The sequence below is a fragment of the Cyphomyrmex costatus genome, unplaced genomic scaffold, assembly GCF_001594065.2.
Source record: "Cyphomyrmex costatus isolate MS0001 unplaced genomic scaffold, Ccosl1.0 scaffold23, whole genome shotgun sequence".
Classification (NCBI taxonomy): domain Eukaryota; kingdom Metazoa; phylum Arthropoda; class Insecta; order Hymenoptera; family Formicidae; genus Cyphomyrmex; species Cyphomyrmex costatus.
In genome coordinates this window covers 187,569-214,741 of record NW_017276368.1, presented here as the reverse complement: position 1 = coordinate 214,741, position 27,173 = coordinate 187,569, and the positions used below count along the sequence as shown (strand labels likewise).

The following is a 27,173-nucleotide window of genomic DNA, read 5'->3' as shown; positions in this document are numbered from 1 at the left end:
AAATTTTTATTAAATTTACTGGGATAATATAGTATAAACACGTAAACAAAAAAAAAATACTGTAGTATGTCTGAAATTTATTTTCGTAAGATTCGACGTCGGAAGACGAGAATATCTTTTTAATTATAAATTCTATGATAAATAAGAAATATAATTTTATTTAATAAAGTTATTTTATCATGCATTTCTTTGTCCTGGACTTTAATATTAAATGTTTTGACAATTAAGTTTTAAATTAGATTTCTTTGAAGACAAAGCCAATTAAAATCTGATATATAATATAAGAGTATTCATTTTATATCATTACCTTTAAAAGCTTCATTAAAATAATAAATAAAAATAGCTGGTGACGATAAGACGAAATAAAAAGACTGAAAATCAGACAACCGGAAATGGAATGATATGATGTCAATCGAAGATATGAATAATCACAAGATATACTGTGCTGACAAGTTACATCGATCGACGCTCAACGTTACATGTAGCGAAATTTGTTTGTCGTATTCGCACCGTCATCTTAATTGATATCGCAGACGCAACGCACGCGATGTTGAATGCAGAAAATTGGAGTTCAACCAACTTCTCCGCGAGAGAAGATAGTGTAGTCTGCAGCTTGTAATTCGCAGTAGTAGGCGACCGGAAGTGTGTCGTCTCGCAATTGCGTCTACAATCCGCGATACGAGCGGTAGATCCACCTTGAATGCAATGTGAAGATGACGCTCGTTGAACTTCGGCTAGAAATCGTGTGAAAGTGAAAACCTAGCTCAATCATGTTCCTTATGAGAGGCGGTACAAGATAGTTGCGAAACAGGAAAGAGGAACAGATAGACGGTAAATGCAAATGTTAGAATTATCGAGGAGAAAGAAAGAGTAGGAGAGAAAGGGAGGGAGAAAGAGACAGGCCTGTGCATCAAATTACATTACAGCATGCAGTAGAAATAGATGAACGCGTTGCGGGCTTGAAACTCTTGTCTTGCAGCACTTTTTGCGCTGTATTTTCATGTTATGCATGAAACTCGCCTGATATCGACACGTCATGTGCAACGTCATGAACGAGAAAGATTTAAAATAAATTAATATTAAAATTAATATTAAATAAAAAAATTATAGTACGCAAATTTTGAAGATTCCACAGTTTTGTTTAAAATATACAAACTCCAAAATATAAACCAATAATTTTTTACACAAAATAAATATAAAAACGAGTTAAGGCACTATTTAACAATAAATTAAAATTATTGCAAATAAAACTGATGTAGAAAACTGAAAAAATTAAATACACAAAATGAGATTTTCATTTTATCCTTCGCAAATCGCGTTTTTCAATTTTAAGTCATCTTATGTCATCGGGTGTGTTCATTACTAAATGAGATACGTGTATAGCGATGAGATCTTATCCAACTGGCTAAGAAAAGGTGACGGGCATCGAGATACATCGCGAGACAAGCACGATGCGCGCGATCCGGCTGTAATTGCACGCAGAGATATTACTGTTGCACCACTATATCTTGATGCCAGAAGCGACGTAACAGAGGTGAACACGATAGTGTCCTTATGATTAATGCTCGCCTGAATTAGAATCGAGCGCGAGCGAATTTTCGTTTCGACATCGAAGCTACACGCAAAGACGCGCACTTCGCGCGATCGGGAATAATTTCTGACGAAAATATGATTTACAAACGCAAATGGAGATTTAACAAACGAAGATATCATTTCTCGGCTAATCAAAAATGAATATTGTAAGTTAACAATTATAAAAGAAAAACTGCAATCGAATACTTCAATATAAAGCTTTCAATGGTTTTTCGAAATAAGCAATCAAACCAAAGTTCAATTAATTTTAAAAGCTTAACTATATATTTTAATTGTTTGCTTACTAATCATTTTATATTTAATAAATGTACTAATCGCGAAGATTGTGGGAAGAAGATGGCGTTTAATCAAAATTTTACACTCGAGAACTTTTAAGATCTCCATAGTTAAAAAAAAAGCGCCCGGCTTCTGGATCATGCATCTGTATCTATGCAGATAAGCTATGCAGATTAGCCTGGAATGCATTATTCACCTTATTTGAAAGTTAAAATACAGTATAATGGAATGTCAAATGAAACAATTTAATTTTTCCGGATTAAAATGATGATCGAATATCTCATACCGCTTCGCTACGGCATAATGTGAGAGTTAAAGAATTACAAACTTAATGAGATTAATTTCACGTCTTTGGCGAATACACGGAACGGGACGACAAATGTACTTGTCGAAAATTAAAGCCATTCACACGTCAAATAACGCTTCAGCGTTTCTCGTCGTTCTCAGTAGATAATAGAAAAGCCAATGGCAAACTTGCTCGATGATATTTAATGCAATGCCTGAATGCAGCTGCATACGAGCGCGTCTAACCGTGTGCGAATCTATTTTTATATGAATGCATTTTGCTTAGCGTCGCGCAACGAGTTTATTTTGCAACGCGCGTTGGAGGATGAGACGACGGTGTAATAAATTTATGAATGAAAAGATATTTTTAGTTCGTAACCGCCGTCCTAGCGATTTTCTGCGAGGATAATCCATAAAGTGGCGGAGATATACTTGAGATCTTCTCTCAGCTATAAGTTGTTTATTGCCGTGATATCAACGTAAATTTAAAAGTGAGAAAAATTATTTTGCATTTTGCTGAAAATATTTTGATATATCTATATATATATATATATATATATATCTAAAAAATTCCCTTTTTTAAAAAAAGGCACAAATACTTAAATTTTAAAATAAATATGGATATAACACATTTGATAATATTAAACCTTTAAAATTAATTAAAAAACAGGGCTACGAGCCAAAATTCGTTAATATATAAAACTGTTAGTAAATAAAGACCGTCATTTAGCTAAAAATATAAGTGCCTAGTGCCCTTTTTCTTTCCAAGTTAATTTTGAATTGTACTGGAGTTTTTGTTATCAAAGAATTATATATTATATAAAAATATAAAGTTTAATAAAAAAATTAAACCTTTAATTTAATTTCATTCTCGTTAAGCACACACATAAATGATATACTTTTTTTTTTAATTATGATCTATATTTCTGTCATACGATAAAACAATAAATGACTGATGAAGCAATATTAAATGAGTCTTGCAACGCAGAAATGCCATCAGCCGGCTGATTGAAAATGCATTTCTCGGAATTATGGCAGTCATGTCATCCGATCTCACGGCAGTGTAATAAATCTTTCTTTAGAGAGAATTCTCTGGTGAATATTGCAGTGTATCGATCATACGGCACAGTGCACCTGTTCGCACGCGCTAGCGTTGCATTTTCAGACAACGGTGTGAATCATTCACGACGACTGTAGGCGTCAATGCCATTAGCCTTATCACCGCATTTAAAGATTATTCCCGTTCGATAGCTGAGCAAATAACGACGCGATGTCGCTCATCACTTGAGTGCGTTAGCCTGAAAGACGAGCAAAGTGCATATTTAACGCGGATTTTAAATGCCCGGCTTGATCGGCTATTAGTTGAGTCTAAAATTACATCTATATTTTCGAATACGCGATCAAATCATCGGATATAAAATGTTAATTGCGCTTAGTGCTTATGTAGTGGTTATTTACGAGATGCAGTTATCTGCTCAAGCGAGAGAAATTACCTCCACGTAACCTCGATATCTGTTTCAGACATTTTACAAAATTACATTATCTGTAAGAGCAAACATTCATCTCCAATGTAACTAACATATCTATCTCTTTGTTAATAAAAAAACTAAAAATTAATCTATTTTTAATTACAAAAGTTACAGTTTAGTTAGTAGAAAATATTAAAGTAATAAGAAGTTATATTTCTATTTGTTCTTCCACGCGATACGATCTTTACTTAAAAATTGTATGGCCAATTCAAAAATACCGAATTAAGTATCGAAATTAAAAAAATTTATTAGGAAGAATTTATTTCAGATTGCTGTGAGAGACAAGAGATTTCTGCTCAAGAATAAAAATGTGGGCCAATAGCCGATTTCATTAATCTCCCTCAAATTCTCGTTAACGGTGGTTGGATTCGATTTTTAGTGCCTCGTTAAAACTTGAATCACGTGGTGATCCAACAATCGTCAGTGTTAACGGACGTTGATGAAATGGCCGTTATCTGCTTGAGGGAACTTGATGAATCCGGTCATAAGTCTTGCAAAATACTCATATGGTCTGCGAAATAACGAGAAATATCATTTACGTCAAAGTTCATTAACTATAACGCGTTGAAAGTAGTTACTCAAAATATCCCAAGAATTCTTTTCAATATATTACTAATATTCAAAATTAAACATTTATGCAATATTTAACTTTAAGCGAATTATTTCTTATAATTTTATTCGTATTTCGTAGAATTTATTCTTACGTGTATTTGGGTATGTTAAGTTAGCACCCAATTATAGTACTCAGGAGTTCTGATTAGAGTTCCCACTTCCTTTTGACGAGACGAAGAGTTCCCTATAGTTAATAACAAGAGTTCCGCTCAATAAATATTTTTTTTACATTTTCTAAAAATGGGATGCTAACTTTTTATCCAATTTCAAGGTGGAATAGTTCTGAGCGGCTTAATAGCTTTAATTTGCGATTGCCTAGAGTTCCTGATATGTAAAAAAAATTTTCGAATATTAAAAAAAAAATTAAAAATTTTTGAAAAATTAATTTTTAGATACAATAATTCTGATGATAATTTCTGCTTCTTTTTGACGATACGAAGAGTTCTCTATGATTTTTAATGACATATGCGCTTAATAATCATTTTTTAATATTTTTTTAAAAATGGGGTGTTAACTTTTTAACGAAATTCAAGGTCGCATAGTTCTAATCGGCTTAACAGAAGTATTTTGTGAATACCTAGAGTTCTAGATGCATAAAAAACATTTTTGAAGAATAATAAAGTTTAAAAAAAATAGTGAAAATCTTTGAAAATTTTTTTGAGAGTACCGAGTAGTTCTGAGTAGCGTTTCTTATAGTACTCGACGAGTTCTATCGAAAACTGTCAGGTGAAAAAGCGATTGGACCAACGGTTTGCAAGATACAGCGACATTTGTCGGAAGATCAACAATTTTTAGAGTATATCTCGGAAACCATTGGTCCAATTGCTTTGAGCCCTGATACTTTTCGACAGAACTAGCCGAGAACTGTCCACAACTCCAATCAGAACTACTCGGTACTCTCAAAAAATTTTGACTTCAAATTGTTTTCCAAGTCCCACGTCGGAAAATTTTTTGAAAGTACCGAGTAGTTCTGAGTAGTGTTTCTTATAGTTCTCGACGAGTTCTATCGAAAACTGTTAGGTGAAAAAGCGATTGGACCAACGGTTTGTAAGATACAGCAACATTTGTTAAATTTGTAAGATCATACAATTTTTAAATAAGTATATCTCAGAAACCGTTGGTCCAATCGCTTTGAGTCCTCATACTTTTTGACAGAACTTGTCGAGAACTGTCCAGAATTCCGAACAGAACTACTCGGTACTCTCAAAAAATTTTTGATCAAAAATTTTTTTGTAAGTCGCTCGTCGGAAAATTTTTTGGGAGTACCGAGTAGTTCTGTTCGGAGTTCTGGACAGTTCTCGGCGAGTTCCGTCGAAAAGTATCAGGACTCAAAGCGATTGGATCAACGGTTTCCGAGATATACTCACTCTAAAAATTGTTGATCTTCCGACAAATGTCGCTGTATCTTGCAAACCATTGGTCTAATCGCTTTTTCACCTGACAGTTTTCGATAGAACTCGTCGAGAACTATACGAAACACTACTCAGAACTACTCGGTACTCCCAAAAATTTTCACTTCAAATTTTTTTCCAAGTCCCACATCGGAAAATTTTTTGAGAGTACCGAGTAGTTCTGTTCGGAGTTCTGGACAGTTCTCGGCGAGTTCCGTCGAAAAGTATCAGGGCTCAAAGCGATTGGACCAACGGTTTCCGAGATATACTCACTCTTAAAATTGTTGATCTTCCGACAAATGTCGCTGTATCTTGCAAACCATTGGTCTAATCGCTTTTTCACCTGACAGTTTTCGATAGAACTCGTCGAGAACTATACGAAACACTACTCAGAACTACTCGGTACTCTCAAAAAAATTTTCAAAGATTTCTACTATTTTTTTTAAACTTTATTATTCTTCAAAAATGTTTTTTACGTATCAAGAACTCTAGATATTCACAAAATACTTCTGTTAAGCTGATCAGAACTATGCGACCTTGAATTTCGTTAAAAAGTTAGCACCCCATTTTTAAAAAATGTAAAAAAAATGTTTATTGAGCGGAACTCTTGTTATTAATTATAGGGAACTCTTCGTCTCGTCAAAAGGAAGTGGGAACTCTAATTAGAACTCCTGAGTACTATAATTGGGGTGCTAACTTAACATACCCCGTGTATTTTTATAATAGATTTTAATGAACTGTTACCCCATATTTAAATATAACTTTCTATTCCTTTTTCAATCGTAGTAAGAAATATCTGTAATATCCATCTGTAATAGACGAAATTAATGTTATAAAAATTATTTATATTGACCATACAAAGTGTATTGTACGTATAAATACACATATATAAATTACTATTTTAGTATACAATATACACTTGAATTCTTATAGTGTCTAAATACACAAGCATGCTAATAATTTCAGAATTATAATTTGGAACGCAATTATTTCAAATATTTAATATTAGACATTAAAAATATGAGATTAAAGTTATTCAAGTCTCTCTTGAGATACGCGACTAAAATGTTCGATGGGCTCGATGTTCGATAAGTAAAAGCGCAAGGTGAAGACATGTTTCCCCGATAACTAATTGCGAGAGACTACAGCGAAGGTAAGACAAATTCCAGTGGCGAGATCATCGCCATTGCTGCAAGCTGAGAATAATGCGATCTGTCCGAATGAGTACCGCGTCCCCGTTCGCTTCGGCAGTTCTTCAGTACCGTTCATCTTGTAAAATAGAACCGAGGGAGGACCGACACGATTTCGCGTACGAGCTTTTACCACGTTTCTGATCTATTGTTTCGTTTCCGCTGTTCGCTGTTCTTACTCGAGTTCTCAATCTTGTTCCGTCCAAAAATAAAAGACGTTGAATCCAGTGGCGCCGTAACATATCGGTGCATTTTCGTGTTAGTAACAAAAGTAGTAATGTGATTCCACGAATAGGTACGTGACGGTGTGAGGAGGCAATAAAATAGATGTAAAAGATGCCGCATCATAATCACCTTTACAATTGTTTTATCTTGCGACGAGCATCTAGGCTAATTAATACTTATTATTAAATATCTTCGCGAATCAGCAGTGCACTTAATCAGCGTTCGTATCCGTTACGTTCGTTACGCAACGTGTGTACATATATATATATATATATATATGTAATTATATTATTATTATCGCGTTTATTATCACCAACATTATAATCCGCGATTACAATTAATAGAGTTAGCGGCTTGACTTATTAACAAGGCAAATGCTTTAACGCGCGGCTGCTCTAACACGCTTAATCTCGCTCGCGAGATACTAGTTTGAGCTCATTAATTAACTTTCCGTCTATTATACCGATAATCGAACTCTCGCACTGTTTGCCAAGAGATGGAACGTTTTTCTTGTGTTTTTTCTTTTTTTTTTTACCAAAGCGTAACCGCGACCGGTCCCCCAGTTTTCACTTTCCTCTTGACTTAACTGATGAAGGACAGAAAGATGAAAGACGGCCATTATAATGGACGTTTATCATTAAAAGCGATTTCCATTAACTGCAGCTCAAAACGGTCAGCGGCCAACCTGCTGTAAAAAGTGGGCGAAAACTTTCGTTCGCTTTTGCATGTTTTTTACGCAAATCTCATACCAATAACGATTCAATATCAAATATATCCTTTCATATATTCTTTCTCGGCATTGCGGAAAAATGTGATAAAATAAAAGAACACTCTAAATCCAAGTGTGTAATAAAACAAAAATTTACACATTTAAACGTCTAGTATATTATTTTTACGTAAAAAATTACATTACACATATGTATAAAGTCACTTATTACACATGCAATTGAATTTACAGTGAAAGTATAAATAAGGCGTAATTTAAAAATATAATTCCTTCTTTTAAAAAAAGAGAAATACTATAAATAATGGTATTAATATATATGTATAAGTTTGAGAAAAATAATTAATAAGAAGTGCATATTGTAGTTTGTAAAAAAATATCTTCAAAACTGAAACTAAAAAAAATATTTTAAATTTAGATATATTTATATTATTTACTTTTCCTTGAATATAATTATTTCCTTGAATATAAATATAATTATTTAAACTTTAATGGAATAATATTCAAAGAATATTTTCGATTATTTATTGTAGAATCAAAATTATATTTTTTAAATTTTACATTGCATTTTTTACCACAATATTAAATAAATCATAATTATTATGATTGTAATAATACAAAATGTAATTTATTAAACGTTTTATTATATCATTTTATTCATTAATTTGGTATAATTAAAAATTTATATAATATTTGTAAATTTCTCTTGTATATGTAATGTATTTAAAATTTATAAATACAGAATAAAATATAAAACATCATAATAATAAAATAATGATATTCAAGATAAAAAGCGCTTGATAAATACTTTATATTTTAAATACTTAATAGCAAGTTTGATTAATTTTATAAGGTTAACAAAACATAGAATTTACAATTGTACAATTTCAATATTCATTGATGAAGAAATACACTATTAATTCTTTTCGTAAGTCATTATTGTTATTAAAAAAAATTATTAGTACTTTTTACCATAATTTTAATATTCACATATGAGAACTAAAACTAAACTGCACGATTCGATAAGTAAAATATTCAAAAATCTCGTAAAAAATTATTATGTAAGGTGTGAAAAATCCATTCGCACATTTTATCACTGGTTCATCTCAGAAAAATATTCGCATCACGAATGCCAGATTCAATGCGAGTATGACGTAAAACGGAATAAAAGTCGCCTTACGTAACGGTGTGTATACTCGTCGGATTACTTTTCTCTAGCAAGAAAGCCGAAGGTCACGATCGATCTTCAAGCCCTGTTCGGATCGGACTCGCGGAATAGGTCTTGGCATTCGCTCTTGTTTGACTTTCTCACGGATTGCAAGATCCGCGTGTAAGATACTGCAAGAGAGGATGGATAGAAAGCGCGAAAGATGAAAGATGAGGTAAAGGCGAATCTGCACGGTTCACTTTTGACGATGATTTCGAGTGAAATATTCAAAACGCGCAAAGTAAACATATGTTTCTGCAAAAATAATCATTTGTGTTAAAAAATTAAAGCATTCAAAATATACCTGACTTTCATTCATATTTTCTATAAACATTAAGCATAGCTCTGAAATAGAACACATAAATGTTTCAATTCGACGAGTTTGCACAAATATAAAAATAAATTTATAACAAAGAACAATATGAACTGATCTAGGAGACATTATCTTTTGGTAATGTCTAGACAAAGATTTATAAATAATTAGTAAAATCTATGAAACAAAATGCATCTAAACTTTTTAAAATAGAAGAATAAAAGTTTATTTGTTATTCTTTTAATTTTTTATTTAAGAAATTTAATTTCATTGCTCGCGTTTATTTGACATATTTCACACTTTTTTTATTTACGTCTCTTTTTAAAATTTAATTTAATAATAATCCTTATTTATTTTCTATGTAGTGCATGCAAAATCTAAATCTTCATTAAAGGCAAAATCATCCTTAATTAAAATGAAGTAAATCAAGAAGTTCATCTCCTACTAATTCTTTGCAAAAATTTATAATACATTTCAAACAATACTACTACTTGATAGAGTAGTATCAAGTAGTAGTATTGTTTGATAAGTTCTCTTTTATATCGCATCTAAACTCGGATTTGCCAATGGCATTCAATCAGGAAGTACATTCACGTTGGTAATCGAGAGTAAACCGTGTACATTCGCCTTCAGGGTTCGTGAAAGAGATGCTTTTGCTTGCTTGGTGGTCCTTTCGTGAGTGATTCCTTAGCTCGTCCTTTAGAGATGTTTTTTGGTGCACTAATACACGGCATTTTCGCTGAAATATTTCACAACGGGCATCTTATCTAATTTCTTCCAGACAGAACTTGATTCGAACGAAACGCATTTTAGTTGGCGAAAAACGCATCACAGAGCAAAATACTAGGAGGAAACAATAATGATAAAAATAGTAATAAGACTAGACCGTTGAATTTAGATTTTTCTATGACATAAATATTAACCGACATTTAATAATTTCTGTAATTAAGATTTTTATAAAATGTAAGATAAAATGTTGTTTATTTTATTAATTAAAAAATTAGCTATTCCTCAAACATTCATGTATTTTTCTTCTCTCTCTCTCTCTCTCTCTCTCTCTCTCTCTCTCTCTCTCACTCTCTCTTCAAGCAAGATCTCTATAAAAAATATTATAACAGGAAAAATAATAATGGACGGTAAAGTTAATTATAAATCACATAGGCGATGGGAAAATTCCACTGTTTTCTCTTGCGGATCTGATAATAATTGTACATATGTATATGGATTGTTCCCGTATCATAGGCGTGATAGATGTTGCGTCATTGAGCGATCCCATACATGGCGTTTTCAGTTTGGTCAGTAAAGTGCTATCGATTCCAATGCTAACGAATAATTTTTCACCTCTAATTTCTACGGCAGGTCGACGACCCGACTGCATGCGGCATTCGTCAAGTTACAAGTTAGATTACGGAAACCCATTTGTATCTCGCGTACGATACGTACCTATAATATATATTCTATGGCTTCGCGATATATCGAGCGCGCGAAATAATTAAAAAAGTTTCTTGGACGCTAATAAAATCGATACATTGCAAACGGAGGCAAAGCGTTCTATTCGACAAACGGCCGCTTTGTCTTTTGTGGAAACTGGAGCTATGATAAAGTTTCTAATATCAAGAACTTTTGGCCAGGTTCCAAAAGCTACGGAAAAAACGAGGTAGGTGTCGACATTTCGATAGCCGTCGATAAGATGATTCACGATTTGGAACAATAATTGAAAACTATTTGTGATCTCTAACTGAGAACTGTCATCCGAATTGCAATTTGTCATCGTACATGTAATAAATTAAAAAATAAAATAAAATCATCGAGCTGCAAAAATATTGATAAATGTGTAAATAAAAATATACCTAGTTCAATTTTTTGTAATGCTATAAAATATGTATAAAAATAATAAAATATTAGTAGACCGATATTAATTGTCATTTTTTTTAAGGATAAAATACTTATTATAATTCTATTTATATTTTATTTTGTTTATCCCACTAAACAAATTTTATCAAATCTAATTTGATATATCTTGTTAACTTTTGTCTAATACAGAATTTTCACGATATAAAATTAACAAAATTAATATTATTACATATTTATTATTTAAAAAAATAACAATCAGTATTAAAAGATATCGATTTAGTTCAAGATATGATATATTGTTGCAATATCGCTTAATAATTACATTGCAAATTGCGTCTAATACTAAAATTTAATTTAATTTTTAAAATTAAAAAATTATTTAATACGGCAGTAAAATATTGTTCGTTTCTACTTTAAATATTATTAGAATTACAAAAAGCTAAACGTCCATGTATGTGCTAAAGTTTCTGAAAAAGTTAAAGTATCAAAAGCTATTACTTTAAATACATATTGACATTAATCATCACGATACAGAGAAATACGAGCATGGCGATTGTTACTTTTGATGGCCAGTCACAGTATTCTGACGGTAATAATCCCTGTCATCGCCCATTTCGTCGTTGACGATATAATTTATGCTTCGAGAAAAAAGTAGGAAAAAAAAAGAGAGCAAAGTCCATCGTCGGTAGAATGTTAATTGTGGACCAAAATTCTCACTGGCTGTTTGCAGTGAGGTGTATACACAAGCTTCAAATACCGCACACGAATTCCTACCGCTCCGTTTAACGTTTATGTACGTATTTCTTTTTCTGCGGCAATTCTCGTACTCGATATTGCGAAACGGTAAAACGGCTAGAGTTTGTCGTGAAAAGAGACGCGCGGAATTAATTCCAGAAAACGAAATGCGCTGTTTTATATAACGAAAAATTTTATGTAGATATAATAAAGAGCTAACAGCCAGCAAATGTATAAAGAATAAATGAGTTTAACTTTAACGAAGATTTTTTTACCACACAAAATTGGACTTTAACGAGAACGCTGCAGCATTATAATTACAATGGAAGTTTGTGGAATTCGCAATACATATTCGTAATTTATTCTTTAACGCTTTGTCGTCTTTCCTGAGTAACTTATATAGATTCCAAACAAATTCAGAGATATACAAGAAATATATCATATTTACAATAACAATAAAACAATAAATAATTACAATAATAATGGAATAAACGAAATTAAATATAGATGTACATAATATTTAAAAAATAAATTACATATATTTAGGTATACTATAATATATTAAAAATAATGTTTAATCTAGAATAAGATTCTGAAAATGGATTGTGACTTTCTCAAAATTCTTAGAGAAAACAACGACTACTTGTGCAATCATGATCGATGGTTCGTTACGTAACGTTCAATTTAACGAAACAGCTTTTATGTTGATATCGTATACCATGTCAACGTCAAAATAGAAGCTAGTTGTTTTGTTTGGATTTTGTAATAGTATGTGCACTCAACTTAAGATATCAAGAATATCCATATTAAAGTGACTCATATTATGTAACGTTTACTTATAGTTGACAAGACAGTCTTTAATTTTGATTTGCGCAATATATACGACAGAATAAGTGAAACTTCACAAGTGTTTAATTAAAACAGTTATACACTGTGTGCATAAATATAATACTTGCTATTTTTAAGATTTTTTACATCATATTGCAAACATAAAGTCTGAAAAAATAAATAAAAAAGTTATTTGTGGAAGCAAATAATAATGTATATAATTAAATATGTCATTTTGTTTACCGTAAATGTGATACGATAAGTGAAGTATGAGATATAATAAAATGATAAAAATATATGATCTACTTAAAGATTAATGAACAGACACGCAAGTGCAAGCTATTAGCAAATATATCCAATTGAGCGTAATCTATTCGAAAACTTTTCTACTGGTGGCTCATACATCAAACTAATTTGTATGTGAGGTCAGTGTATTTTTAGACGGAATCGTTTCGGGGAACAGTCGTATCGAACTCGGAGATGCTCGACTCTAACGATCAGTGCTCGTGCTTTCACGCTGTGTATTTCATTGCGTGTAAATCAACAACGAACCTGTTTACATGCTTTTACCTGTTTCCGAGGCACCAGTTTGCAGTGTTGAAGCAGTTCATTCCGCTATTCTCTTCCCAACAAATAAAGTTCAATGAAAGAAAGTCAACAAAACAAAAGTAAACATCATTGAGATAGAAATCTAATTTAATGTTACTTAATGTAAAAAACTCGATAAGAGAAACATAAGTGGAAATTAAATTATATTTATCCTTTTCTACTGTTTGCATATATTATTATTGTTGAACTAATATCTTGTCTCTCTTATCATCACTTGGTCAAATAAAAAAAGCACTTTCTGTATATGTAAAAAGTTAATTACAAGAATATTATTCTAAATCATTTTTTCCCGTACTTTCTGTAATGACAAAATTCTCCGGATAACTTCAATAAATGTGTACTGTGTTTCTTCAAGAAGGACAAGGTTTCTCTATCCACTATCAACACGCTGGTCAATTTGTAGCTTTTGGGGGCCACTAACCCACGGTATTCCATTAATTGAAATTATTTCCATAAAACTGCATCGAGCGTTGTTGATCCACAGACTTCATATCGGTTGTCTTAAAAAATGGGATATGTTAAGTTAGCACCCCAACTATAGTACTCAGGAGTTCTGATTAGAGTTCCCACTTCCTTTTGACGAGATGAAGAGTTCCCTATATTTAATAACAAGAGTTCCGCTCAATAAACATTTTTTTTACATTTTTTAAAAATGGGGTGCTAACTTTTTATCGAATTTCGAGGTGGAATAGTTCTGAGCGGCTTAATAGCTTCAATTTGCGATTGCTTAGAGTTCCTGATATGTAAAAAAAATTTTTGAATAATAAAAAAAAAATTAAAATTTTTGAAAAATTAATTTTTAGATACAATAGTTCTGATGATAATTTCTGCTTCTTTTTGACGATACGAAGAGTTCTCTATAATTTTTAATGACATATGCGTTTAATAATTATTTTTTAATAATTTTTTAAAAATGGGGTGCTAACTTTTTAACGAAATTCAAGGTCGCATAGTTCTGATCGGCTTAACAGAACTATTTTGTGAATACCTAGAGTTCTTGATACATAAAAAACATTTTTGAAATATAATAAAGTTTAAAAAAATAGTGGAAACCTTTGAAAATTTTTTTGAGAGTACCAAGTAGTTCTGAGTAGCGTTTCTTATAGTACTCGACGAGTTCTATCGAAAACTGTAAGGTGAAAGAGCGATTGGACCAACGGTTTGCAAGATACAGCGACATTTGTCGGAAAATCAACAATTTTTAGAGTGAGTATATCTCGGAAATCGTTGGTCTAATCGCTTTGAGCCCTGATACTTTTCGACAGAACTCGCCGAGAACTGTCCAGAACTCCGATCAGAACTACTCGGTACTCCCAAAAAATTTTCCGACGTGGGACGTCCCCAAAATAGTAGATAAGGATTTTGATCAAAAATTTTTTGGGAGTACCGAGTAGTTCTGTTCGTAGTTCTGGACAGTTATCGACGAGTTCTGTCGAAAAGTATCAGGGCTCAAAGCGATTGGACCAACGGTTTCTGAGATATACTTATTTAAAAATTGTATGATCTTTACAAATGTAACAAATGTCGCTGTATCTTGCAAACCGTTGGACCAATCGCTTTTCCACCTTACAGTTTTCGATAGAACTCGTCAAGTACTATAAGAAACGCAACTCAGAACTACTCGGTACTCTAAAAAAAAAATTTTCAAAGATTTCTACTATCTTTTTTAAACTTTATTATTCTTCAAAAATGTTTTTTATGTATCAAGAACTCTAGGTATTCACAAAATACTTCTGTTAAGCTGATCAGAACTATGCGACCTTGAATTTCGTTAAAAAGTTAGCACCCCATTTTTAAAAAATGTAAAAAAAATGTTTATTGAGCGGAACTCGTGTTATTAATTATAGGGAACTCTTCGTCTCGTCAAAAGGAAGTGGGAACTCTAATCAGAACTCCTGAGGACTATAGTTGGGGTGCTAACTTAACATACCCTAAAAAATATTTTCATGGAAATCATCATGCAAGAATTTCGCGATAAAAATACTCTAAATCGATAATTTCGGTCTTTTCCACGCAAAATTTTTTTTTATTTGAAACTTAAACTGGCTTTTTATGCAGAAATAATCGCTGACAGCTTTTACGATCTATATATTTCTGATACAGTATATGTATGCTAATATTTTGCAAAACATTTATTTGATTTATTGGTTCATCATTTTCACGCGATACTTTATGTATATGAGGCATTTATACTCTGACCGGGGATTAAATCCATAATTTGTGTGTACGATCCATTTTAAGTATGCGAAACCTCATCCAAAGTAAATCTTGAAATTATAGGCTTGGTTCGCTCTATTTTCAAAACTCTTTATATGCACCCTGGACTCAGACTCGAAATTAGACGCACAAAAAAGGTTATGAATATTTAATCGAAATAATTTCTCGTTAAGCAAAACTCTATATTTTATAGAAACAGTATAATAGCTCTGTAAAAAATCAATAAATTACCATTTATAAAATCATTTATTCTAGTAAAGAGTAAAACAAATAAAGAATGATCTGCGTCGTTTTATATTTATCAGAGAAATTAAAATTATTTTTCGATAATATTTTGTTTTCATTTTTTTCATACAAAGTATAATTGTTACATCCAATCATTAGTTTCCTAATAAATATATATCCTGTAATATCGTACATGCAAACTGATCCCTACATAGCGCTGCATCCTATCATCCCTGTCACATTTACATTCTTCATGCCTCTTTCATACAGCGATAGTATCAAGGAATCAAGCTTGTGCTGTCGAGGAGTCGTTGTTCTAGACGTTCGTTACGCACGCACACCGAAAAAGCCGATCTACTCCCAGCGAAAATGGAAGTGGCACTCACGCTACGTTACTTGCAGGCAAGTAGCCTGACAGCAGTGTTATCGATATCCCTGTCTTTTATACCGTCACGACGACATCTCCCCGATAGCGATATCGCTGCACGGTAACTTCCGGCAGCAAGACAGGCACAATTCCGTATTTGGGTCAAACGTAACCTGCGTGAGTGGAAAAAACATCGGAGCTTGTACGAGGGATGGAATTCAAACATATATATCCCTTGTCATTCTTATCGTTCTTCCTTTTTCGGATCAGAATTGTTATTTAGGTCGAGATATACTTTGGGAAATACTATGTAAAAAGATGGAAAAAAAAATAAAACGTCTTAAAAAATTCGCATCAACATTCGCGATAATTTGGAGGTATACTCGTATCAATATTGTATGTATTATAAAAGAAAATTTGAAGAAAATTTGAAGTAAATCTTTTTTGGTTTTTAAAGATTCTCTTAGTCTTAGCTTATTCATTTTTTCCCAGAAAATATCAATACGAAACTTGTAGATTCAAAACAAAAAATGTAAATTTTTCACGTGATATAAAATTTAAGATTGTTCATAAATTTTGTCGGTATTACGTTTGTATGTTAATTTATTGCATAATACTTGTATTAATTCCTAACATATTCTTGTGTTAAATTAACATAAACATTTGAATGGACGCATGAAATGTGTGAAATTTTATGCAAATTTTTCAACTGCATATATCTTTACAAGGTTTTTCTCCAATGTTTATTGCGTTATCATCCATAACAGTGGCTACGTTTATACTGTGCACTTAGGCCGCGACCTATACGATAGGTGTCTTTGTTTAACCTACAGGATAAACAAGGACATCTATTGTATAGGCCGCGGCTTAAATGCACGGTGTAAACGTAGTCATTAGGTACAAGTATATAAGTGCATAGAGGATACACATATGTGAACGTTCACAGTATACTGAGCTGAAATCCGTAGATTCACTAAACCTAAATGACCATGCGGATCAGTCATATCTCTGCGGAAAGCTACTCATGCTATCAATATCTTGAATCGGTAGTGACATCAAGCGTGAACCGAGTGATCCCTACGTTACATTAACGACAAGCTTGTCTCGTTCTTAACAATGTAACACCAAACTCTTAAACGTCACGATCGATATTACGAATTCCATGAGCAGATTGTGAAGCTCGATGAAAGAAAGGTGATCACAATGGCTGTCACGAGTTTCTGTGCCACGGATACTCGGACTCTGAGTCACTCGACTACTCGCTCGCTCGCTCGCTCGACCGCTCGTATTGTGATCTTTCACCTAGCAACGCATTGGTTCTCAAACTAAACGTCACAAAAAATCTTGAAAGAAAGAAAAAAGGAAAATCTTAACATACATTCCTCAATCAAAAAATAAAAAAGTCAATATACATATTCATTTATATAAAATATATATGAAATAAATGCATTGTTTATGTCTTATATAACACAGAAATAATTCAAATCAATCTACTTTCTGAGAAAGTTCGATTGTAATAAATAAGATCTCTTCTTGATTGGAATAATTGTAAATATGTTTACATAATAAAATTTAATACATGTAATTAAAGTTTGGCGTTAAAGGAAATTTGAAGTCGGAACAATTTGGGAACCTCTGTACTAACGGCTTTAAAATTTTGAAGCAGCAATTCCCACCGACTGGCACAGCAGAAAGGAACGAGGTACGTCGATCCCGATCGAGGATAATGCCCGCTTCGTAATCATCGAGTGCGTGACCTGAGTTTCGCAACGGTTGACGACGCGATTCATCATCCAGAAACTAATAAAATTTAGCGTTAAATTTCAATGAAATCCGCAAAATTTCCAGAAATATTTATTTATTTATCGCGTACACAACAGGGGAGAAAACATATTCTCTTGAATTCCTTCAAGTTTAATCATAACAAATCGTATCCTGCATTATGCATGATGTCTGTGTGTTATAACAATATTTCTAATAACCTTTTATAATATATATATAAAAACTGTCATACTGAGAAAAAAAAATTCTTAATTTTAATAAATATTTAATTAAATAGTGCCAACTAGATATTTACTTACAGAGCAAATAAATATTTATTCATCAAAAAAAGTAGCTCAATCAAATTAACGATTCTTCTTATCAAATAAATATATCGTTATATAGTAAATAAAGAGTTGGTACTATTCAAACAAATAATTTATTCATCTCTCAGTAGAGAATCAAAAATCGACTGAACCAAGTTAGTAGTATTTTTTTATTGATGATAATTTACAAAGAAATGTTTTAAAGTTCGAAAATTGCCAGTGTGATTTTAAAATTTGGAAAGCTCCAACGCGGTTCACATCACGTTTTTCTTCGCGACAATGATAATTGCGACGAATGCACGACATTCGTTCGGTAATCGTTCTATTGGGAAAGCGCGTATAGCGAGGGAGTGAAACCAATGTCACTCGAGAGAGAAATCAGAACACATGATGATCACGAGTACATACATACGTATTTTGCAAATCGAAAGCGTACGAGATCTTGGCGCGAAGCCGAGATAAACAGACTGACGATTGAATCGTGAAAATTCATATTTCGTGACCGAATTAGAATGTACGTTGTCTTTGCAACAGAAGTCGACGTGATTCAGATCTCTATTATTTTTCTTCGAGAAGCGAGAAATCAATTTGATATCATACTGTTTGCATTGGATTACAAGCGGAAAAGTTTTTTATGATATATATAACAACGCATAAGAATTTTAGTTAATTAATTTCAGGTATTCCTAAATAGAATAATAATAAAACACAACGTAAGTTTCTTGTCTATTAGATTAGAACAATTTTCCATGGTCGCTCACGTGATAGTTTTATTTTAAAAAATTATCATTACTATTAGCAATAATAAGTTATCGCTAATTGTATTTTATACGCGAACGAGACATATGTGCACTTCATAAGATTTATCGTCGCGCTTCGTTCATCGGAATGTAGTTCACATAACGGAGCAACATACATAATCGCGATATCTATGGGTTTGATCTACCTTCAAGGATCTACGGACAACAAGCGTGTTCGTCTTTGAATATTTACACAATAGCTAGGAAGGAACACTCACTTAACTTTTGTCACCCATTCGAAACTTTAACGAATGGTATTAGCGTCGTCAGGTATTCCTTTTCCATCTTGCCATAAACAGAAATATCTTACGTCACTCGGAACTGCGAGCCGTTGCGTCGTTATGCAGAACCGAGACGCATAATGCACACCAGGTGCATCAGCTTTTCCACGTGCACGCGCGATAGGAAATTGACTTCGTGAAATGTGTCACATTTTTCTATAATGAACGTGAGAATAAGTGCGATAATAACGATATGATTATCGCATTCGCGCTAACTAAACTAAGAATTTTAACGAGGAACAAAATCATTAAGAGCTCTGATAAAAAATTAAAGCTCTCATCATAATGGTCTATATTATTAGTAACAATTATTATATTATTTGTTGTAACAATAGGTTATTAATGTGAATGAGCAACGTAAATGTAAATCCTAAATAGTAAATTATGTGAACGACTTGAAAAAAGTAATGCGATTAACTATTTCTAAACAATTTATCTATAAATGAATTTTTTAAAAAAATTGGAAATAGGAATGTCATTAACAAAAAAAAAAACAATATTAATATTATTGATTTAAGTATTATTAAAAGTATCATAACAAAACATTATTGATATAATCATGAAAATTAATTGAGAGTTATACAAATTCTAAAGTAAAATTATTTCAGTATAGAGTGCTACATTTCCAAAATAAAGCCTCAACAGTATTATCAATTCTTAAATAGTTTCGAAATTATTCAGGGAAGTGTTCACCAAAGTATAATCTGTTGAAAGTACAGGTAATCCATCATAAATTATTTGAATGCAACTTATATGACTCCTTTACGAGAAACAATATTTCAATGTCGGAACGCGTCTTCTGCACGAATAAAATATTTATACAAACAAATGCGTGTGTCAAGTGTAATAAAGCGTCGATGCCAGTGTGTATACAAAGATCGATTCAGTGAACCAAAATAGAGTCCATCAGGTGTGAATTACCACGCCAAACGCGTTTCACTTTGCGCAAGCAGAGCGCTCGACATTTCAGCGGTCGCCTCTAATTAGCGTCGTCAAAGCGTGCGGTATTTACCTGGCGCGGGAGAGACACGACGGAGAAACTTGTCTTACCTTCGTTATCGTCTGCGGGATGATCTCACGAGGCGCATCGTCCGGTTCGGCACGGTCAGCTGCGTGAGCTCGGCGCGGCAGAGGTATCCAATTTTAGCGCTTCCCGCGGTGCAGTCAGTGTCAGACGGCGCACTCGCGTCAGAATAACTCTCGCAATGCAAATCTCGAACTGTTCTCGAGTTGCTCTCGAAGATGCACGCGCTCCAAAGACGTTTTCTCTCTCCCTCCTCGGCCAAAATACGCGCGCGCGCCCACACACACACACACACACGCACACACACTCACAGAAACACACACCGTTTCCTTCCGTTCGATAGTCACCTCATCTCTTGCAAATCTTATATCGAATAACGAGAGAGAATCCTACCGCGTTAGATGCTCGTAGAAAGCGAGAACCTCGACAGAAACGTCCGAAACGAACGGCGCAAGTGTCAAGCGGCGACTACTCCAATTTCTTCTTTGACACAGGGCGCAGAGTGAAGGGGGAGGGTTCGTCCCCGAGGGATGACGAAGAGGCCCGAAAGCGCGATGGACTCCTGTCACTTGATCTGCGTCTGATTCCTCTTCCACCTCTCCTTTCCTCTCTCACACCGTCTCTTGCTCCGCTACCCTCAACCGCGAGTAGGTCACGTTCTCTGGAAGCTTCCGCGCACGGTCACGTGTCGTGTTCGCAAATTCAATGTCGCGATCGTTGAACTCCAACGTGTCTCCGAGTACTTGAGCTCTAGTTTATTTTCGCGCCGAACGAGAGTGGACCGCGGATTAAGGAAACTTACTACTCGCGGGGCAGTGACGTGACAGGGTGCACGGTTCTCGACCGTCTGAGCGCCGATGCGGAACCTGTTCTCTCGCGAGCGACCCTCTCGCGGCCGCTTCCGCCGGCGCCGACGCGCGGCTACCAATCGCACCGCGTTCTCGTTCCCCACTGTCGTCGGTCACGGTCCAATGGTGGCGCGCGGACGAGCGGACACTTATACCGCGCGCGCGATGGCGCGAGGTCCGACAAACGCATCCAGACGTTCGCGCCGAACCAAACCGCTCGGGGACTTTCTTCCGTCAAGACAAGTTCCCCCTTTGAGTCCTCCTTCGTTTCTCTGTCTCTTCCTCTTTCTTTCTGGACTGGCCACGAGATTTGAAAGTAAGCGCGCGGATCCGGTACACGGCCGGCGCGACGCGGCGATCGAGGCGTGATTTATCGCGGGGAGCCAAACGCGCGGAGTATGCCGCGCCGCAGAGTCGCGAAAGAGGTCAAACGTGAAGGGCCCGCTTCAGTCGCGCTTTCTAAAAATTAGCGACTCCGATGATGGCAAGCGGGTGTGCCGAGAGAATTCATCGATCAGTCATCTCCAATGAAAGGCAATTATCCGAGCCACGATAGATATAAATGCAGACAAATTAGATATAGGCAATCGTATTTAATGATGTAGAGACAACTGGTATTAATTGAAAAATTATATTGCATTGCGATAGACCAACACCGTACATTTCTAAAAACCAGAATACCACTTGATTGTTCGATACCTAGAATAATCTAGAAATTCGCTTTCTGCGATAATAACTCTAAGAACAATTGTACAATGTTATGTTTGATAACATTTCGCATAAAATACATTTGGAGTTTTAACTCGTTGACTGTTGAATAGGAGTTAACTCGTAATTGCATGAATAATTTCGCTGAAATGCTTAAAAATTTAGCTAGATATAGATCTGAAAATAATTTTGTTGAATTATCGAAATAAGTTGTGTAGGATGCTCAAGAATAACGACCAATGCTGCAAAAAGTTTTCACATTCTAGCGACCAGCTTGAATACACAGAATTATTTTGATAATCTAAAAGGTAAAATTATCTTAAGATCAATCTGTATTTACAGTTGAGTTATTAGATGTTTTAGTAAAACCGTTCTTTTGGTATATCTAAAAAAATCCAGATTTTTACAGACTCGATTTTATAGTATGTAAAAAAGAAAAACTTTTATTAATTTTTAATGGAGACCAAACATATTCAAACACTATGTTACAATACAAAGTGATATAAAAAAAACATCGGACAAAGTTACCCAATTATACAGTGGCATTCTTCAACTTAATTCCAGGAGAACGATAAGGGTTATCGCGAAGGATATGATACTTTGTTATTTACTTGCTCGAACAGGGTAAGAAAAGATTGCGGTTCCTTATCTGAATGACCATGTGACCAGTGCATCGAACGCAGCGTATTTCGATGAACGCGTTTCCCGATAGAAAATTGATAAATCTTTTATCGTAAAGCAAATTTCAATGACTTCCGTCATTGTCCGAATAGATAAAAATAATTCGCACAAAGCCGAGTGAGATTAATTCATTTCAACATATGTTCGAAATAACATATATACACATCGATTTCTTTTTGTACAAATGTCAATAATTATGATATTTCGAATTGATAATGCGTTCCGAGAAATATAAAGATTGAGGAAATATAATAGACACGTATGTATTTTTATCACCAATTTAACCCTCTGTCTACAGTTTGAACCTCTTTTAACGAAAAATGTCATTCTCAAATTTTTCCGAAATAAAGAAAGACTTAACGTAAAACTATTTGATACTATAATAAAAATAAAAGTAATTCTGTGAAGTTTTCCATATTTTTTGGAAGCCTAAAATAATATAAAAAAAAAAAATTGAGATGGACGAAAGGAATAAAAATATGATGCAAACAGAGAATTACAATGATAATCGAGCTCAATATTAATTCCTTCTTAAAAATCATTCAAATAAGTAAAAGAGTATTCCCTTCAAAGAATTGATCAGAAAAGAGGATTTACCCTCAAAGTTCTTCAATGCCCGGTAATCTCTCTTAATTAAACACTTCTTTCGAAAAGAAGTAAATCTCAAATTTGTCAAAAAACAAAGATCAATAAAAATAATTACGTAACACGGTGATATAAACAGTAACTCCAATATTTGTTACGAAATTGGTCAAAGTAATTACTACGTATTTAATGTCCGTAATGTGATCGTTGAGAAACCAATATCGGTTACATCGCGCTCCGAAACTCCAAATTACTTTGATCGTCGTTGCCGCTAATGATCGCCACCTTTCTCGGGTCATCATGTATACATCGTTTGCGAGCGCGGGTTGGTCCGTGCGTGTGCTATGTGTACACGCGTACACGTGAGAATATTGATTCTACCGCGTCAGCTGCTTGCTTGCTTGCGATCGCCGTGGCTTGGTTACCCTACCGCATTCTAACCCACATTCACGTGCACCGCCACGCGGCCGCGCACAAGTTACTGACTAGGATATTCCTGTTTCGAATGACCGGTGTGCTTTCCATGCTATCGGATTTATCGAAGAGACGGATATCGATACCCCGGGCGAAATTGCAACTTAAATACTTGCAATCGCAACTTGAACCTTTTGAATATGGATATCTGTTAATTTCTCTGCCATTGAGGAAAATCATAAAAGCACCGCGGGTCACAGTTCTTTCATTACGCTTTGACTTCGTTAAATATTTCTTTTTTGCTCTCCTTTTTTTTTTTTAATTTTACTCGTGATTAAACTTTGTAATGTAGAAAAATTGAATCGGAATAATATAAATAGAATTGTCCGACTTATACTAAAATAAAACGAATAATCTGAAATGTACACAGAAAAAGAATAGTTTTGTTGAATATGTAAAAATTTAGTTACACGATTTAAAAATAATTTGAATCATCAAAATATACATTGCTTAAAATAATTAAGAAATTCTTGTAGGAGCATTTTTAGAAATTCACTTAACAGTCATCATAAGGAGAATCTGAAGATGAATATTGGACTAATAAGTATACTTGGAATATTCTAACGCAACTAAATAACGGATTGATAATGGGATCAAGCACATGACTGCGTAATTGCGGAAACGAGAGATCGCTTCCGATGCGCTACCCGATGGGAATCGTTTAATGCTTCTTTAACGGGAATCTCGCGGGTGGGGTCGCGACCGCACTATTCTTTATCCGGCGTACGTTATCCAGTCTTAATGCAGGTCCCGTCCGATAACGTGCACAACAACCGCATTCAATAATGTCCACCATCACGCGAGTTGGTACAAGCAACATTAATCCGATTAACCTGTTTAAATAAGCCGCATTCAAGCCTGGCTACACAAATCCTTTGATTGTAAAACCTTTGTTTGTTCACAATCACGAAGGGAATCATTCGGCATCGCGGGGATGTCGACAGTATTCTAGTTATGATAGTTAAACTGTGTCTGATTCGATATTTACGATTTGCTCGAATTAGACTCGATGATTTGCATAGGTATAAATTTGCGCTTACACACTGCTTGATGTTTATCTCATCATTTCACAGTAACTAGTCATAATAGCGGTCTAACCGTAATAGCGGGCTAAAATAATGAAGCAAAATACTTCTAACGACGACCGTTAGACTATTAAAACCTAGTTTCACATCAGTCAGTTAAATTTAACTACAGCTTAATGAATGTCTGGTCTCGGTCTCTTTCTCTCTCTCTCAAGTTCTAGTTCGACAAAAACTCAAGCTGCAGTTTACTAGATTCTAACAATAAGATCCGTAAAAGAGAGTGATTGTTTAAATAACACAAAATTATCAACGTGTCAATTTTTTGAGAATTGTTAAAAAAAACCGCATATTTCTTTCGATTATATAATAGTTAGAAACGTAATAATTCCTTTATTAAATAGAAGATAATCTTGAAGATTGAAACGAGAGAATCTTACGTTTCAATTTACGTGTCCAGACATTCATGTCCCCAGGCTGCTGTCATTCTTCGATCTACTTCCTGCCTATCTTTCTTTAGTAAATATTTGATTGACTTGTTAAATTCCAACATTGAATATCTTTCTAAGCAAATTTCAAATAAAATTTATCCAACTAAAAATCAAATAAACGATAAAAATCCTATTTTATTTAGCTCAATTCAAAGTTTTTGCATCTGTATATTTCCACAATCCCTAATTCTGTTATAGATGCGACAACTCTTACAACCGTTTTGTTAAAGAAAATTCCATTCCTTCTAAGGAGGATCCATTTGCGTCAAGTCCTTTTGCGAAAAAGGTCAAGTAGAGTAGTGGAACACTCTACATGTCAAGGGAAGTAAAAAATTAATGCACGTGCTGCGAATGTTATTCCGGAAACTTTGGCGCAAAAGCGTGAAACCTGACTCCTTTGTTTCTGAGCAGGCTCGACGATCTCGAACGGATGCATTGACCCGCTCAAAAGTACCGTTGTCTAATTGCGGTGAACGCAAACCATGAAAAGTACAAACACAAGATAGAATCGAAATTGATAGTTTCGGGACGAATAGTTACAAAAAGTGTTAAAACGAAAATCGTCTTTTTTGGAGTTTGACCTCAAGAGAGCGTAACAAAAGCAATTGGTCGCAATATGTCGCAATCGGAATACAATTTCATCGTGTTTGCTTCTCTTAAATTTCTAAATATTTCCAAATAAAGCATAATAATTACACAATAATTCAGAAATTTTTAGTAGGAAATATATTCACAATTGTTCTCATATATGTATAAAAAAATAATGTTTACGATATTTAATTCTTTTTTGCTGTTTGGATGTATTTTGTATTTATTATAGTATTATCGTATTTGTTCAAATGTAAAATCTGCATAAAAATTGATACATATATATATGTTTAATTTATCGTAGAAATAAAATAACTAGAAATAAAAAAAGGTGCTTTGCGTTACCATATATTCAGACTTTATGGGGTCAATACTGCAGCGAAAGGGTTAACTAAGTATCGTTGGGAGGACACGGCCAGGCGTGCAGTCGAAAGATTATGCAAGTTTACATAATTTAACCGGACGTGACTATCACCCTTGGCTATACTTGATCGTGTTCTCAGAGTAAATTGCAGGCTCTGATATATGCAATAGAGGAAAGCTCAAAATGTTCGAAGATAAATCTCGCGTGGGTCCTTTTATTGTAAGAAGAATTATACGTGAAATAAAGTACTTTGGAGAATGGATTAAAACGGATAATTTCCACATTTAGAGAAAGGAAAATAAAGTTAAACAACGTGCCGCGCTGCAGCGAAGAGAGCTTTCTAAATTATTTAACATTGGGAAAGTAATCAACAAGCATAATTTCGTAAATTCCAAAGAAAAGCAACTACTAACTCCCTTACATACTAAATAAATCGTTAATATAAATTAGAATGAACTTCTGTTAATTCTTTGCTCCCTCTTGAAATTTCTGTTACTCCTTTTTCTATTATACTTCTTTTGTTATGATTTTTTCTACTTCCTTTCTTTTCAGCACCGTAAAGAAATATCACAATACGGCCGCCGGACTTCATGTTATGTACTTTCACGAAATCTTTTGTTCCTCAAAAGGAGGAAAATGCAACTTTCGCGCAAATGGCACTATATTAAACTGCTGCTTTTTATCCTCATTCAATGTGAAGCAAAGTTACTCGTGCTATTGTAGTATAGTACTCTATCTCTCGTACCAAGTTTGCCACGCGGACTTATTGTTTTTATATGTACTAGACCCTTCGTTCCATTCGCTTGCCTGACAATCGCCATCGGAAACTAATCACTGCCGCATATTACCGAACAGAAAACCGCAATGCGACCAACCGTAAAATGTTAAGGGATTGCCGTTAATGTGATGTAAGACGCTTCATTGCACGTTATAAAATGCGCAGATGATTATAAGTTTTTACGTCGCGCTCACATAATCGAATCTTCTCAACAATGAAAGATCCAGTATAACAATTGATAAATAATATTCTAAAAAAAAAC

At 34.0% G+C, this 27,173-nt stretch overlaps 1 protein-coding gene across 2 annotated transcripts in view; it reads right to left on the bottom strand.

Moving 5' to 3' along the window:
• Positions 1–27,173, bottom strand: part of trc (Serine/threonine-protein kinase tricornered) — a 60,937-nt gene that overhangs the window by 21,712 nt on the left and 12,052 nt on the right. Inside the window, exon 1 of one of the 2 annotated variants that reach the window (XM_018539989.1) lies at positions 20,399–20,521. The exons of the other annotated variant lie outside the window; for it this stretch is intronic. The gene's annotated coding sequence lies outside the window, so the exon portion shown is untranslated. Of the gene's footprint in view, positions 1–20,398; positions 20,522–27,173 lie in introns of those variants that run through there. 2 annotated transcript variants of the gene reach the window in all.